Consider the following 14526-nt stretch of genomic DNA (forward strand, 5'->3'; position numbering starts at 1 on the left):
ATGAGGGTCGCAGGTGCTCGGGCCGCTAGCAAGCTGCAGGCTGCACACAGGCTGCTGCACAGCTCAGGCCAAGTAGGCACCGGAGGAGTTTCAAGGTGATAGGGCCGCTGGTCAGGGCTGATGCTTTGACAGCAAAAAGATATCGTAGAGTTAGTGATTGTTTTAAAGACTGTTAGAAGACCTTTGGCCCTGAAAAAAAAATTCCAGTCGCTGCCTTCAGTGGCCAGACCTTCAATACTTGCTCACAGAGGGAGAACGTTCATTAAGAGAATGTTCTCTGAGGGAGCCAGCCTCCCTGCCCTTATCCGCTGGCCCTATTCCAAGAGAGGAATGGGTCTCCAGCATTAAGTCACCTTCCCCATCAGTCATCATTGTCATAGAGAGTGCCTTTGATCCTATCCCCGCAGCAGTCAGTTCCTGCCCCTGTGTCAAAATGCCCCAGGTTGTGGGGGGGTCAGGGGAGCCCCTAAAGTAGTTTCTGAAGGAATCTGCAGCAAACTTCAAGGAACTTTGCCAGTCAGAATTCGGAACAGGCTTTGGACCTGTTCAAAGATCAGCTGCCCCTCTGCTTGCCTTTCTGTTTTACAGGCACAAGGCTTGTGCTTATTTTTGCACTGGCCTTTTTGTCCCAAGAAAGCTTCCTGGTTTAGCTGTGTGACTGAATGCTATTTGTCCTCTTTGGCGGACCTCTATTTTCTAGACTCTCTTCTTTTTCTCACTAGCCCACTTGAGATACTTGTTAATAGCTGTTACAGGTCCTCTTTACCACCAAGGAAATACAGAATCCTACTAGAGGCCAGAAAGAATGTTCCAGGCCTGGATGGAAGGCCCTCACTCCTGCCTGTTGACTTCAATACCCCTGAAGTTAGGGAGCGCTGCAGGTCTACCGCCAGACTCCAGTGGTTAGGTCTCCAAGGGGCTGGAAAATGCCTCACCAATTTGGCTAAGGTAAGGGAAATGGTCCAGGGGCAGACAGAATCCCCCTCTCAGCGTTCTTGAAATGTTTGATGGAAGCTTTCCATCAGTTCATGCACTATAACCCTACAACAGAAGAACACAAGGCCACTGTTACTGTGGCCTTCATAGACCAGTCAGCTACAAGTTACAGAGAAAGTAAGGTTGAAGTGTGGTTCAGGGTCTGTACACATAAGTGGACAGCATCTAATAGCTGTAGAAGAAAATTCGGAAGATATCATAACAGAGAGACTGAGAAAGATAAAGAGGAAAGAAAGCAAAAAGAACAGGAAGCTAGGGGGAAAAAAGACAGAAAGAAGAGGAAGTTAGAGAGCTAAAAGACAGGAGAGGAACATATACTGGCCACAGTATTTAGGGAACCTAGGAAGACAGTACCTGGCAACAGAAGAGAATTCCTGGCTAAAGATCAGTGTGCCTATTGTAAGGAAAAAGGACACTGGGTCAGGAACTGCCCCAGGAAACAGAGGAGGCATCTCTCCAGTGGCTCTGAAGGCAAGCCTCTCAGTCCTAGAGTGCTGGCTATGCACAAAGATGGAAGGGAAGCCTACCCAGTTGTTTTTGAAATATTTGGGAACCCAACATTCTGTGCTCCTACGCCCAAATGGGCCAGTGTCCAGCAAAAGACCTTGGATACAGGGGGCTACCAGCAACAAACAATATTCATGGACTACCTGAAGAACAGTGGACCTTGGCATGGGCTGGGTATCCCACTTGCTCCTCGTGATCCCAAACTGCCCTTACCCCTTACTCCACCCTGCTCCTAGACCCTGACCAACTATCAGCAGGTGCTCACTGAAGCACAGGGGTGGCATCAAGATCTGACTGACCAGCCACTAGAGGGGGCAGATGCCACCGGGTTCACGGATGGGAGCAACTTCTTAGAGGAAGGAAAATGACGGGCTGGGGTAGCAGTGGTAGATGGAAACAGAGTCATCTGGGCTCAGGCCCAACCAGAAAGCACCTCTGCTCAGAGGGCAGAGCTCACTGCCCTCACCAAAGCCCTTGAGCTGGGAAACACACTTAACATCTATATGGACAGCAGGTATGCCTTTGCCACAGCCCACCAGCAGAGGGGCCTGCTGACATCTGAGGGCAAGGAGGTTAAAAACAAAGAAGAGATTCTGGCTCTGTTAAGGGCCCTCCATGACCCAGCCAGGCCGAGGAAGGGACTCTGGTACACCTCAACAGGAAAGAAGATCCTGCTACAAAAACAGGCAGAGGCCATGATAAAACAAATGCATCAATGGACTCACTTAGGGGTAAGCAAACTCATCCAGACATTTTCAAAAACTATTATGGCCCAGGTCTCAAGTATCTCGTGGAGCAGATAGTACACCGATGTGCACCATGCCAAAAGGTAAATGTTTGCAGGAATAAAGCTGACTCTGGCAGGAGGTTCCGTGGGGACCAGCCCAGGGCCTACTGGGGAGTGGACTTCACTAAGATAAAGCCAGGAAAACATGGTTACAAGTATCTCCTAGTGTTTGTAGATACCTTTTCAGGATGGGTAGAAGCTTTCCCCACCAAGCAAGAGACAGCCTCAGTAGTCATCAAGAAGATACTGGAAGAAATCTTTCCCCGGTTTGGGGTACCCAAGGTAATCGGGTCAGACAACGGCCCTGCCTTTGTTGCCCAGGTAAGCCAGGGTGTGGCCAAGTATTTAAAGGTCGATTGGAAATTACATTGCATCTGCAGATCTCAAAGCTCAGGACAGGTACAGAGAATGAATAGAACTCTAAAAGAGACTGTGACCAAATTGACCATGGAAACTGGCGCAGACTGGGTGGCACTCCTTCCTCTTACTCTCTTCAGAGCCAGAAAACCCCTTCCAGATTCAGCCTTACCCCCTTTGAGATCTTATATGAGGCCTCAGCTCCTCTGACTGTATTAGATGATGTTATTGAACCAACATGTCATAGTAATAATGATTTGTATGCCAGGCTAAAAGACCTACAGATGATACAGAAAGAAGTCTGGTCACAGCTGGCAGCAGCCTATGCCCCAAGGACCCCTGAGACATCTCACCAGTTCCAGGTCAGAGACTCTGCCTACGTACGACAATACCAGGCCCAGACACTTGAGCCTCGCAGGAAAGGACTGTACCTGGTACTGCTGACCACCCCAACAGCCATCAAGTGTCAGCCCTCACCAGTCACGTACTAGCTGTTGGGGCTTGGGGCTGAGACCTAGAGGGACACTCAGATCTTTAAAAAGCTCCCTGAACTTGCATGTCAGATAAGTGGTTATATCAGAGACATGACTGGTTTTGCTGTGATGCTCACTTGAGGAGTGTGCTTTGGAAATAAGAATTTTATGTTTGCCCTGGGTTCCATCTAGATAGGTCCCCCAATCGTAGGTGTGGGGGTAAGCTTGGTTTCTATTGCAAATGATGTAACATCCCCTTACTATGAAGGCATTGCATATGTTAGTATTCCTAACACTTCTTGGGCCTGTGCCTCAGGGATCACAACTTATATAAGTTTGAAAGTCCTAAATAACAATCATGACTTTTGCGTGTTGGTTCAGATAGTGCCTAGACTGTTATACCATCCTTATGAAGATGTACTGAACTATTGGGATCCTGATGCTAGAGACTTAGTAAGGCACAAAAGAGAGTTGGGGATTACTCTGGCAATTGTCTTAGGACTGAGTTTAGGTGCTGCAGGGGCAGCTACAGGGACATCTGCCATTGCCCTGCAACACAAAGGTTATGGAGAATTGAGGACTGCCATTGACCTAGATATAAAAAGAACAGAAAAGACTTTAGCTGACCTCCAAGAACTCCTGACCTCCCTCTCAGAGGTAGTCCTTCAGAATAAGAGAGGATTGAACCTACTGTTATTCCATAAAGAAGGAAGCCTGTGTGTTGCATTAAAAAAAATGTTGCTTTTATATAGATCACTCAGGAAGAGTTAAAGACAATTTGACTAAGATTAGAGAAAGATTAGAACAAAGTTTTTAAAAAAAGAGAGAGAGCTCAAGACAAAAGTTGGTTTGAAACCTGGTTCAATTCTTCCCCTTGGTTCACAACTCTGGTTTATTGCTTATTAGAGAACATATTGTTAAGGCAACAATACAGGCCCATCACTAGTGATGAGATCGAGTTATGATTTTAAGATTAAAACTATGACAAAAGAAAAAGGGGGAATGAAGAAATAAAGTTTCATAGTTTCATAGATGCAAGAAACAAAGCTGTAAGAAGGAGGTTCTGGGAATACAGGAGCAAGGTCTTGGTGGTCAGCGTGACCAGGCTTAATGGAAACTAGCCAAAACAACAACTGTTCCCCCTACCCCTCCCTGAGGTAGATTCCAAGAACGACCACAAGATGACATCTTGACCCTGCCCGACCACCCAGGTCCCCCACCCCCCAAAGGACGTGCCAACTTAGCCCTTCTCAGTGATTCTCCAAGGCCAGGTATAGGGCTGGATGAGGAAAGTGACCAACTGAGCCAAGAACAGCCCCTTGAGCAAGCCAGCCAACACCTGCCCAGATCCTTTGTCCTGTGCACCATCAATTAGAATAGGCCAGTTAATCCTGTTGCTGAAGTCTACCCTCTGTAAGGAATAAAAGCTGTGTGCTTTTTGGGTGTGGGGTTGCCTCTCCCTGTGTGGATGAGCAACCCCACGTACATGGATTAAAAACCTTATACCCTCTTGCTATTGCAGCGGTCACTTTGTCAAGCTGTGCTCTGTGGGTGGCGCTCCTGATGTAGGGCCACCTCCAGGTCTTACAACAATAAACCTAGCCATCTTTGTCAAGTAAATCTAACCTTTGTATGTCTGTTTTCTTTCATATCTACCCAGTTCCTTTGTTATGAAATTTGGGTGTGTTCAGCCAAATCTGATCCAATCAAAAGATCCACATATCAAAAGTTCAAAAACTCATTGCTGTGACTCCTGGAATATTTATTATAACCCCCTTCTCCCTGTACCCTTTCTTCATTTTTATTTTCTTCCAGTCTTCAAGATTTCCAACTACATACAGATTTTGAGACTAGATCTCAGCCAGTGAGGAACTGTAGCAGGAAATACTAAAAAAAAGGCTGCAACCAGTTACTCTCTGGCCCCCGGGGTCTTGCTGCCTCTATGGCTAGCCTTATGCAGTGACCGCCCATGTTGCAGTTAGCTGTCATAAATCCCTGTGACCTGGTAAAATCAAAACTCTAGAGGCTTGTAATTTATCAGTCAGCTTTATATCAGTAAATTCTCACCTCACAAAATGCCCAAACAATAAACTCAGAGCCGATTGATACCGATATAAGCTACTGCTTAGATTGGACAAACTGTCCTGTAATAATCCATCCCCTATATGATATTCATAGCTACCTGTGGCTGTTTAAAGTCACAGGGACCTGGGTTGTCCTTCTCTTCCTCCATCTTCCTTCCTTCCACCTCACCCATTCTCCCTCCCACCTATCAAAAACTCTCATCCCAACCTCCTTTTCTATTGTCCAATCACGGACTCTCACCTTGTCTTTCACCTGCCCTCACTTGCTTACAGGTAGCAATCTACAAGTTGCTGTCAAGCTTACAGACAGCAATCTACAAGTTGCTGTCAAGTTCCCTTTTGCTCTTGGAATACACAGCCATCATAACCCTGTGCACTTGATCTCCAGCTCTTTGTAGTCTTGCACGTTTCTGTAGGGAAGTAAAGCTTGCCTTGAGGAGACACTTAAGTTTGAGTGGTAGTCTGTTGGTTTTTGCTCCTGTTCTTAGCGCTAACACAGAGCTGTCGGGCTCTACAGTGAAGCCATTTTGTTTGTCAGGGATGCTGAAGCCTAAACCACAGTGGAGACACCATGATATTAGAGATGCTAGAACCATGGGATATCCACTGAGTACACCTGCTTGTAAAGATAAAACCAGCTCAAGAAAGAGGCTCTCTATGATGCAGGTGTGTGGCTACCTGACACTTTGGGAGCCCACATGCTAGAAAGAACACAGAGCTGAAAGATTTGGCATTTACCTGGCTAATTTTTGGTGTAAGCTATACCTGTATTATTCCCTATTGGATGTTTGCAGGGTTTTTGTTTTGTTTTGCTTTGCTTGTGTTATTTTACGTGTATTCACAGGTAAGACGTTACCCTGAGTGTCAGGAGATACTTGGACTCGAGGGTTTAAAACAGTGTTGGAACTGTTAAAAGACCATAGGAACGAATAAGCCGAGGCTCGGACAGGTGGAATCCTCGTAGAAAGGCTTCAAACCGGAGGGCAGGAAGGGAGGTTTTGGCCCCGAGTGTTGAGTAGCAGAGAACTTGGCAGCCATTTTACTAGCCGAGCTGGAGCCCATCCGGACAGTACCTGCTCTTGTTAGTTTGGGAGAGAAAAAAACGGCTGAAGCAAACCACCCAGAAAAACTCATCATTGGTGAATTTAGTAAAGAACTCAGAAAACCCTTAGAGCCCTATTTATGAAGTAAGGGAAAACAGTGAAGGTCATTTTGAGGAAAGATTGTGAAAGCAACAAGAAGACGATGTAATAATGGTGAAGCGCAGGTGTTAAGGGGTGGGTGCGGCAGGAAATGTGCAGGGAGAGCTGTGAGGAAAAGCTAGAGTGAAGCAAGGGAAAGCCAACAGGGTGGAACATCCACCAAAGCAGCGCTCAGGGGTCGAAGACTTGGACCACCACCTCCTCCTCCCATATGCACTGTCCCTCCCAGAGGTGGAAGAACAGAAAGAGGCAGAAATAGAGGAAGTAGGAGGCTTCCCACACACGTGGCTGATGGCAACTTCTCCACAAAAAAAGAGCCACCACTGTGGGGTTTGGGGTTCACCTTCTAAGAGGTCAGTGCCCTCTATATTACATTGGAAGAGATAGTTATGGAAGCAGACACCAAGTAACCCACTACATTACAGAGACTTTTGCTTGTTGACTGTAGTCTACAAAAGATTTCAAGTCAGTGATCACCCAAGTTCTAGTGCTACAAGAGATTGTACACTGCTGCCAAAAGATACCACTGTCATTCTTCTGGGTCTATGTGGTGATGACTGCCCATCAGGAGGTTTCAGCGATAGATATGGGCATGCCGCCGTGGTGACAATTTAGATTATCTCATTTGCGTCTACTACAGAAGTTCTGACATCAGTGCTCCACCTGCACAAAGGGCCCCACTCTCCAGTTCTAATGGAAGCAGTCACTGTGGTAATAACTGCATCTTGTGTGATAGATCAGAAGCCCAAACATCTTAGTTGTCACAATTGCCTTGGAATACAAGAACCTGGGCTCTCCCTTGGGATCCTTACAGCAGTGCAAACCACAGATGTGATGACAATGGAGGAAACCAATGTGATAGATAGAAGGGGAGGCAGAAGAACATCCTAGAAATCCATAAAACTTTGCCCAAAATCATCAAATGTACAAGATAGAAATGGTTCGTAACTAAAGATTAGTGGAAAGAGAAGTTCTGTTGACTTTTTGAGTTTGCCAGTTAGGTTCTCTGAAGCTTTTATGCTTTGTGAGCAGGAAAGTAAGTCATTTAATGTTGTTAGAATTGTTTTAGCAGGAAAATGTTAAGTGTGTTAATTCCTGACTTGGATCAATGTAAGTTTCCAAATAAAAGCATTCCTAAAAACTAAAAACAAACAAACAAAAAATCCTTGGAATTTATGAAGTTGGACTGAATATGTTTTGCATTATGAAATGGCCTTGAGCTTATGGGGATAAGGGCTGGAAAGTTTGACTTAAAAGTGGCGTTTGGCTGCCAGATTAATGAGGTGGTGGTTAATACTGATCGTCATTGTCAATTTGAAAAGATCTAGATTTACCTAGGACACCTCTCTCTGGGCATGTCTGTGAGTGACTTTCTAGATTATATTAATTGAAGCAAAAACAATGTACAGTAAATCTAGGACCCATCATTCCATAGGTTGGAGCTATGTAAGGAATAAAATAGAAAGAGTGAGATGAGTCTGCTTCCTGACCATGGAAGTGTTATGACTAGCTGCTTCATGTTCCCACCATCATGGAATGTTGCCCTCCCAACCATGATGAATGGTACCCTCAAACTGTAACCCCAAATAAACATTTATTTCCTTTTAGGCTGCCTCTTTGTCAGGTACCCGGTGACAGCGACAAGAATAGTAACAAATATGGATGGTACAGACAGAAAGGGGAACGACAGCCTAGGTGTGAGAGAGGGAGAAAGGATGGACAGGAAGAGAAGACAGCTTTTAGGCTCACCTGCCACAAGTTCAGAATGAGTGAGTATGAGGGAGTGCATCCTGTAACCTAATGTGTCGGGAGCTCCTGGACATGTCTCACTCTGTGAGAGAAAAGAAGGCCAAGTGGAAATTGATCAGAACATGTTAAGAAATTGTTGCCCGAAGAATGTACTCAGGTTAAGTTAGCCCTACGGCACAGAAATTAACTTTGGGAGAATTAAATGGGGTTGCCTAGAGTGAGCCAGAAACTTCATAGTTAAGATGAATTAGTTTCACGGAGATGAAATTGATCATTAGAGTAGCCCTATTGATTTTGAGGTTAAATTTAGCACTTGGTCAAGTCCTCATGGTATTTACTGCTCTAAATTACAGCTTGAACTGTTGAAGAGAGTTAAGAATAATAAGGCAAACTCAATAACGGCGGATATGTTTGCTTTTCAGTTGTCACTGCTGGCCATTGATCTGCTTAAACAACCAAGTCCTTGCCGATGTTGTTACTGTCTATTGCAAACGGGATTGTTCATGTCCTAGCAGGTACTCAGACCAAACTGTTTTTAAAAACAGGACCACTGACCACAAATGCTGGGCGTATGTAGAGAAAAGGGAACCATCATTCCTTGTTAATGGGATAGCAAATTGGTATGGCTACTACAGATAAAAGTATGGAGACTTATCAAAAAGCGAAACGTAAATCATATGACACAGCTATAACCACCCTATAGCGTGTGTCCAAAGGACTCAGTGCCCTATGTCATAGATACTTGCTTGACCATGTTCATTACTGCTCTACTCACAGTAGCTATGTAATGGAGACAACCTAAAAATCTTATAATTAATTGACAATGCAATTTTCATCGTGAATCCATGGTGACATTATGGTACAATACACTCTGGAATACTATAGAGCTATGAAGAAAAAGAGAATCAGGGACTTTTCAGGTACATTGGTGGAACAGGAAAGTATCATGTTAAGTGTGGTAACCCAGACCAAGAAAGACAAATGGTACATGTTCTCTCTCATCAGACGCTCCTAACTGCAAATCTTCAGATGTGAGTGTGTACTATACTAACTACGGAAACCAGGAAGGAAAAAAAGACCATTGCCAGGGTAGAATGCTGGAGAGTTACAGAGAGGCAATAGCAGGGAACAAGAGAAATGGGAAAAGGGGGTTCATTGGGTGAGGAGGACGGTAAATACAAAAGAAAGAGGGGATAGGCTAAACCAACAATGAGGGTGTCTAAAAAACCACAGGGAATCATACTGTTAATTATTTACCTTAAAAAACCTTCATCACAGGTTGAGGATTTGGCTCAGTGGTAGAGCGCTTGCCTAGCAAGTGCAAGGCCCAGCTCCGAAAAAAAGAAAAGAAAAAAAAAAAAAAACCCTTCATCACACACATATATTTATATTATATTAATTATATTATATACAAGCTTAAATTAAATAAGCTTAATTTATTAAATTTTAAAAAGCTTACATTAAACATGTGGGCTGATGGTTCTTCCTACAAGACCCAAAGGGCACCTAATAGAAATCCCAGTACCAAACAGGAGACACCTTTTAGGATGTTGGCCAGGAGACTGTCTAAGAGATTTCCCCGAATAAAGCCCATTGCTGCTTCCCTTGATTGCCATGCCCCAGAAGCCCTTGATTGCCACCGTTCAAGAGGTAGAAGGTAAGCCCCCATTGCTGAATACATTGCATGGTCTCCATGGAAAAGCACACCAATCGGTTGTCCACTGCCAAATAGTCAGCCCTAAAACCATAGCTACAGGGCTGGAGAGATGGCTCAGTGGTTAAGAGCACTGACTGTTCTTCCAGAGGTCCCGAGTTCAAATCCTAGCAACCACAGAGGTGGCTCACAACCATCTGTAATGAGTTCTGATGCTCTTTTCTGGCGTGTCTGAAGACAGCTACAGTGTACTTACATATAGTAAATAAAGAAATCTTTAAAAGATATCATACATACAAGTAACATTATACTGAGTGAGATTATATTTAGGATACATTATATATATATGCATATGTATATGCATATATGTATGCATATATATTCAATAACCATTAAAGAAAAAGGCCATGAATTTGGAGGAGAATGGGAGGAATATGCAAGAATATGCAAGGGGATTGGAGTTCAGAAACAGAAAGAAGGAATGTTATAATTATAACCTCAAAAAACTTTTTAAAAAAAAAATCCAGCATTGATAAGGATAAAAAGCTTAAATTTAATCAATTATTTTCCTCATATTATTTATTTATATCTAAAAACCAGCAGAACTGATTTATTAAATATACTAATATGGTCTGTGGGCAAAGCTCAATTATTTAAGATGTATCAATAACACTAGCAGATTGAGCCGCTACACTGCATTTGAGCAATTTCTAAGTATACTTCATCTTCCACAAAAGTGTGTAAACCATTTTCAGCCTACACTAGCTTCCCCACTCACTTTGGAGGTAGGTAGGTGCTAAGAGAGACAGCAGGCAGGTATTCATTCTCTCTGGGAATGCAAAGAATGCAGCTTTAGCTGTTCCTTGTCCAGAACCTTCCTCAGGATTGTCTGCAGGGAGAAAGTCTGAGGAATTCCCAAACTACTAGGTTTGAGCTAGGTGCTGGCTGGACCACATTCCATGTAATCTTTCAGATACTATCTGACATCTTACCAGGAAGCAGGGCCTTTGAGTCCATGACAGGCCCCTTAGATATTCCAGACTTCAGGAAAGAAACACTAAATTCCACAGGTGCAGCTGCTTTCTGGCTGTTTATTGCCAGTAGCCAGCTAATCTCATAGTTGATTCTGGGATCCTCACTCCCACAGGAAGAGGTCAACAGCCTGTCTGTAGAGCAAAGCCCTTAGGTCAGAAGTTGGGGTTGACCAACCGTTTCATGGGGGTCACCTAAGACCATCCTGCATATCAGGTATTTACATTATAATGAATAAGATCACCAAAATCACAATTATGAAGTAGCTCATTGAACAGCTTTATGGTTGGGGGTCACCACAGCTTAAGGAACTTTACTAACAGGTCATAGAATTAGGGAAGGTTGAAAACCACAGCCCTAGATGTCAAGATTCATGGAGAATGACTAGTACCAAGGAACTTAGAAATTGAGGACATCAAAGGGATAAGGCTTATACCTGCCCCATACAAGGAATAAGTCAAAGGTGTCTGTCCTAGCTGCATTTTTCAACTTGACACATCCAGGAATAGGGACCATTAATTGAAGGATTGTCTCCATCTTATTGGCCAATGGCCATATATATGATGCAATTTTTTCTATTATTTCTTTTATTTTTGAGATTATAATATAATGACATTGTTTCTCCCCCTCCCTTCCTCTCAACCCTCCAGTGTACCCCTCCTTGCTGTCTTTCAAAGACAAACCGTCATTTTTCATTGTTTTATAAGTATCCTGATCAGTCATTCTATGCCATTCATTAATTATGTGTTTATTGTCTGTTATTTATATGTAACCTGCTCAGTCAGCATCATGTGACGTGCTTGTATGTCTTCAGGGCTGATTATTTGGTACTGGAGAACCAGTTGCTGTGCTCTTCCCTGGGTAAAACATGGAGAAGGCACTTTCTAATTGCTAACGGATGTACGAGGGGCTAGGCTACAGGGGGCAGTCCTCTTGTTGAACAGATGGCCTGGGAGGTCTAAGAGAAGCAGCGGAGGGCTGGAGCGATGGCTCAGCCGTTAAAGGCTAGGCTCACAACCAAAAATATAAGAGAAGCAGCGGAGCAAGCCAGAAATCAGCATTCTTCTGTGGTCTCTCCTTCAGTTCCTGCCGCCAGCCATGTGCTACCTTAAGCTGCTGCCCTGGCCTCTCTAGATGACTGGCTGTACCTTGTGAGAAGAAATTATCCCTCTGCTCCCCGAACTGCTTTTGGTCATGATGTTTATCACAGCACCCAAAGGCAAACAGGACAATGGCTTCCCCCTACACCTCCCCCACAGCCTCTCTACTCCTACCCAGTTTCCCAGAGCGCAAGACATTCCCCTCCCTTTCCCCTTTCCCAAAAGTGCACTTCCCGTTTTCAGGTGCTCCGAAATGCCTCACCCCTCTTCAGAACCCCATGACATTCCATTATTCTGTTTAAAGATTTATTTATGTACATCAGTACACTGTCACTGTCTTCAGAGACAACAGAGGAGGGCATCAGATCCATTTACAGATGGCTTTGAATCACCATGTGGTTGCTGGGAATTGGACTCAGGAACTTTGGAAGAGAAGTCCGAGCTCTTAACTGCTGAGTCATCTCACCGGCCCTGACACTCCATTCCTGAGTGCTCTGACATTCTTGTGCTCAGGTGCCTGGCCCGTCCCTGCCCCAAAGGTAAGACTGAGGTAAAGGTAAAGGTAGATTGAGCATGACTTTGAGGAGCTTGTGAAAAACAAAATGTAAGAGGCAGCTTCTCAAACGTAGTATGTCTCAAAAGGTCAGTGTTTCGTGACAAAATTAAAGAATAATTGAGAAATAGGCCTGCAGATAATATAGACATTCAATAAGTCTTGTGGCTTCAAGGAACAACCTCCATCTCAGCGTCTTCTCTCAAAACTTTTCTGTGAAGATTACCCCCAGAGAAAGAGCAGCTTCACGTACTGTTTATAATGAAATGGCCAATCTCCTGAGCACACTCCCAAAGCAAGCTCTCCTCGTGGGTAGTCGACTTGGCCTTCATACTTCTGCTGCACTGTACTGGGGTCTTTATCATCCATAAAACACTGATGCGCTGACTGACTGCTTTGCAAGAACGGTAAAATCAAGTCTGGGACCGTGGAAATCAAAATATCTGGGACAATGACTATGACCATGTTTTCTTGTTCATCATTTCTTAAGGTCTCAAGAGCCCCAGACAATACTGCTTTGGCCACTCAATTACAGTTGTACAGGAATTAAAGAGAACAGGAAAGCTAGAGTGACTTACTGGGCTCTTCTTTTTTTTTTTTTAGATGCAACTGTGCATGCATTTTATTAAGTCGTGTGAATTACGAAGAGTTTTCAGTCAACGATGACCCCTGTCCACAGTGGTCATCTTACAGGACTGTGATGCGACTAAAACATTTTCATTTCCAAATGATACTGTAGCAGCCACAGTCTGGTAATGCAGTGCTTTACAGATGATATGGCACTGCTGGAATAAACAGTGCCACAGTGCCACAGTGCCAGTCATGTATGTGTATAACTTAATACCAAATGATGGCAACACATGACTGTCTTACTGGCCTGTAGACTTACTGCACTGTCACGAATAAGGTTTTCTTTTTTTCCTTAAATGTATTTATTGATTTACATCCCAACCATTGCCTTCCCCTTTCCGGTCTTCCCCTCATACAACCCCCCCATCTGCCCTCCCCTTTTCCTCTGAGAAGGCGGGGCCCCCTGGGTACCCTCCCACCCTGACACTTCAAGTCTCTGCAGGGTTAGGGGCATCCTTTCCAGCTGAGGCCAGACAAGGCAGCCCTGCTGGGAAATAGATTCTACTGTCAGGCCACAGCTTTAGGAACAGCCCCTACTCCACTTGTTAGGGGACCCATATGGAGACTGAGTCACATGTCTGCTATATTACATATGCTGAGGTCCTTGGTCCAGCCCAGGTATGTTCTTTGGTTGGTGGCTTAGTCTCTGAGAGCCCCACATTAGTTGACTCTGTTGGTCTTCCTGTAGAGTTCCTATGCTCTATGTTCAGACATGACAGTATCATTAACAGTGTCAGGTATTGGTGCTTGCCCGTGAGATGGGGCTCAAATTGGGCCAGTTATTGGTTGGCTATTCCTTCTGTCTCTGTTTCATCTTTGTCCCTGTATTTCTTTTAGACAGGATACATTTTGGGTCGAAAGTTTTGGGGGTGGGAGTTGGGGTCTTTAACCCTCTATCAGGGATGCTGCTCGGCTAGAGGAGGTGACCTCTTTAGGTTCCCTATCAGCACTGTTAGGTCTCTCAGCTAAGGTCACCTGCATTGACTCCTGGGAGCATTCCCCATCCATCCTCTTAGGGATTTCCTAGAGATTCTCCTCATCCCCTCACTCCTAGGCAGCTATTGATTTCCATCCATTCTCCTGGCCCTCTGGTTCTCTCTCCAGTCTCCCCTCCCCATCCCCTCTCTCGCCTTCTCTCCATTTGCCTTGTATAACTATTTATTGCCCCTGTAAGTGAGACTCAAGCATCCCCCATTGGGTCTTGTTTAACTTCTTTGGGCCTGTGTAGTATAACATGGGTATCCTGTATTTATTGATAATATTCATTCATCAGTAAATACATACCATGCATATTCTTTTGGGTTTGGGTTGCCTCACTCACGATGATATTTTCTAGTTCCATCCATTTGCCTGCAAAATTCGTGATGTCCTTGTTTTTAATTGCTGAGTAGTATTCCATTTG

At 44.4% G+C, this 14526-nt stretch overlaps 1 pseudogene; it reads left to right on the plus strand.

Annotated features, from left to right (window-relative positions):
• On the plus strand, positions 1-3138 carry LOC148003674 (uncharacterized; annotated as a pseudogene).
• The last annotated feature ends 11388 nt before the right edge of the window (positions 3139-14526 follow it).

Source organism: Rattus norvegicus, chromosome 9 (genome assembly GCF_021556685.1).
Source record: "Rattus norvegicus strain SHRSP/BbbUtx chromosome 9, alternate assembly SHRSP_T2T, whole genome shotgun sequence".
Lineage (NCBI taxonomy): Eukaryota > Metazoa > Chordata > Mammalia > Rodentia > Muridae > Rattus > Rattus norvegicus.